This window comes from Portunus trituberculatus, chromosome 37, assembly GCF_017591435.1.
Source record: "Portunus trituberculatus isolate SZX2019 chromosome 37, ASM1759143v1, whole genome shotgun sequence".
Classification (NCBI taxonomy): Eukaryota; Metazoa; Arthropoda; class Malacostraca; order Decapoda; family Portunidae; genus Portunus; species Portunus trituberculatus.
The window spans coordinates 5184296-5186686 of record NC_059291.1 but is presented as its reverse complement, the minus strand read 5'-3'; the positions used below and the strand labels follow the sequence as shown (position 1 = coordinate 5186686).

Sequence of the window (2391 nt, the reverse complement as noted above, 5' to 3'; positions counted from 1 at the left end):
TGCTGCCTCCATCCCCTCCATGCCCCTCTCCTTCTCCTCTTCCTCTTTCTCCTGCTTCTTCTGCTTCAACTCAGGCCTGCTGAGTCGGACCTCAGGAGGGGCTGGGCAGCTTCTTGGCCCGGCGCGGGGTCCCGCCGGCCCGGCCCTTGACTCCTGTCGCCCGCCAGATGCTCCTCGCCGAGCACACACCCACACTTCCACATTTCATTATGCTGCCTTATGTGTTTGTTTCACTAATTCTTGACACTTTCCATAGAGGTGAGTGCCCCGGGTGCCAGCGTGCCCGGGGGTAGGTTGAGGGCTGGCATCCGGGTTGGCGGGGGCGCCTCGGGCCGGCACGTCGTCCGCGCCGCGCGCTCATTGGCTGGTGGTCGCCGCCTGGGGCTAAAGATGACAGTTCCACGACCTCGGCCTCGCCCCGCCCCATCCTCCTCCCCACTCCTGGCTTCCCTATCTTGTAAAGTAAAAATGAGGAAATCCAGTAAGTCAGTACACTAAAAAATGGCCGATAGGCACTTTTTTCGTCAATATGGGGGCCTTCGTCGAGTGTGGCGCCTAGGTAAATCCCGCCCCCTTCATGACGTCAGGGCGCGGGGCAGGGAGGGAGCGGGACCCAGGAGACCCTTGCCTGTGGGAGACTCACTGCAGGGTTGGGTCTGGCCCACTTATCGGGCGGCATGGAAGGATGCTGCACCTGCATCAGTCCTTTCCGGAGACTACAGCGAGGAGGAGAAACACCGACTCTCACGTACAGGAGCCACATACATCATCACCACATGGCCCTGGCTGCACCTCAACACGGGCGTCGAGCGACATGTAGGTTGAGAGGCGCTGGGAGCCACAACTGTATACTTGGCTCTCCCTGCTGACACAGAGACCATCCGATAGCAGACAACCTCCGGCGGATGAGTTCTGCCTCGCCTGGCTCGCCTTATAGCAGCACCCCGCCAAGCCATTACCTTCCTCTATAAGTCCCCACACACTATATAACAAGGTCAGTAGCACACGTAACCGTATCTATGAGCGTAGGTGTGTAATGCAACCAGTACAATAATGCCTACTTGTATTAAAAACTTAACATTTATTTTCATTTAAGGGAAAAGAAAGGTTGGTTTTCATCCCTTGGCAAATAAATATTTACAAAGACTTGCCTTTGATTTTAAACCCTGCAAGAGAGAGAGAGAGAGAGAGAGAGAGAGAGAGAGAGAGAGAGAGAGAGAGAGAGAGAGAGAGAGAGAGAGAGAGAGAGAGAGAGAGAGAGAGAGAGAGAGAGAGAGAGAGAGAGAGAGAGAGAGAGAGAGAGAGAGAGAGAGAGAGAGAGAGAGAGAGAGAGAGAGAGAGAGAGAGAGAGAGAGAGAGAGAGAGAGAGAGAGAGAGAGAGAGAGAGAGAGAGAGAGAGAAGCGGAAGCTGCCACGACCAACACCGCAACTGACCACTTCCTTCGCACATTCCCCAAAAGTGGCCTTGAAGAAGCTCTGCCCTCTGCCGAGGATGAGAGAGAGAGAGAGAGAGAGAGAGAGAGAGAGAGAGAGAGAGAGAGAGAGAGAGAGAGAGAGAGAGAGAGAGAGAGAGAGAGAGAGAGAGAGAGAGAGAGAGAGAGAGAGAGAGAGAGAGAGAGAGAGAGAGAGAGAGAGAGAGAGAGAGAGAGAGAGAGAGAGAGAGAGAGAGAGAGAGAGAGAGAGAGAGAGAGAGAGAGAGAGAGAGAGAGAGAGAGAGAGAGAGAGAGAGAGGTGCACGGTCGCTTACTTATGAAATACACACACACACACACACACACACACACACACACACACACACACACACACACACACACACACACACACACACACATACACACACGCGCTCATATAAGGAATCTAGTATGAAAAATTAACAGCGGACTTGTCTTCAGAAAATTACAGTAGAAGTCTGAGTCAGCTGTCTGGCGGGGGAACACTAATGGACAACAGAAACAAATCTAATTACAATGAAAACCGATGCTGAGTTAACACGTTCGTCATAAAACACATGAAAAGAACAAAACAATTTAAAGTCAGCCGAAAAATCATCTGGGAAATTTTCGTCAGGAGATAAACGAAAGGAGAACCATGTAAGTCTGCTTGTTCGATCAAGGACGCTCTCATGATGATAGATATTTAGTAAGCCAGTAACGTGCTATCCTTCTGGGCGGCATCCATTCCACGTATCCGGCGCCGCACTGGCCGGGAACAAAGAAAGTTCGCCTCCTTTATGTCACCTCCTCCTTTTCCTTCTCCTCCTCGACGTGAGACCTGCAACGGGCCCGGCCACCAGCGTGCATGATGGAGCGCAGCCAAATGATCGCCAGAAGCAGGTCACCTCCACGCCACAGAGCCGCTCAATTACATCGTGATGAAAGACACAACACAGCG

The 2391-nt window shown here is 52.5% G+C and overlaps 1 protein-coding gene across 1 annotated transcript in view; it reads right to left on the bottom strand.

Moving 5' to 3' along the window:
• LOC123513929 (mucin-2-like) overlaps window positions 1-1140 on the bottom strand; it is a 101042-nt gene extending 99902 nt beyond the window's left edge. The window contains exon 1 of the mRNA XM_045271424.1: window positions 1-1140. This exon is cut by the window's left edge and continues 173 nt beyond it. The gene's annotated coding sequence lies outside the window, so the exon portion shown is untranslated.
• Between the last annotated feature and the right edge of the window lie 1251 nt (window positions 1141-2391).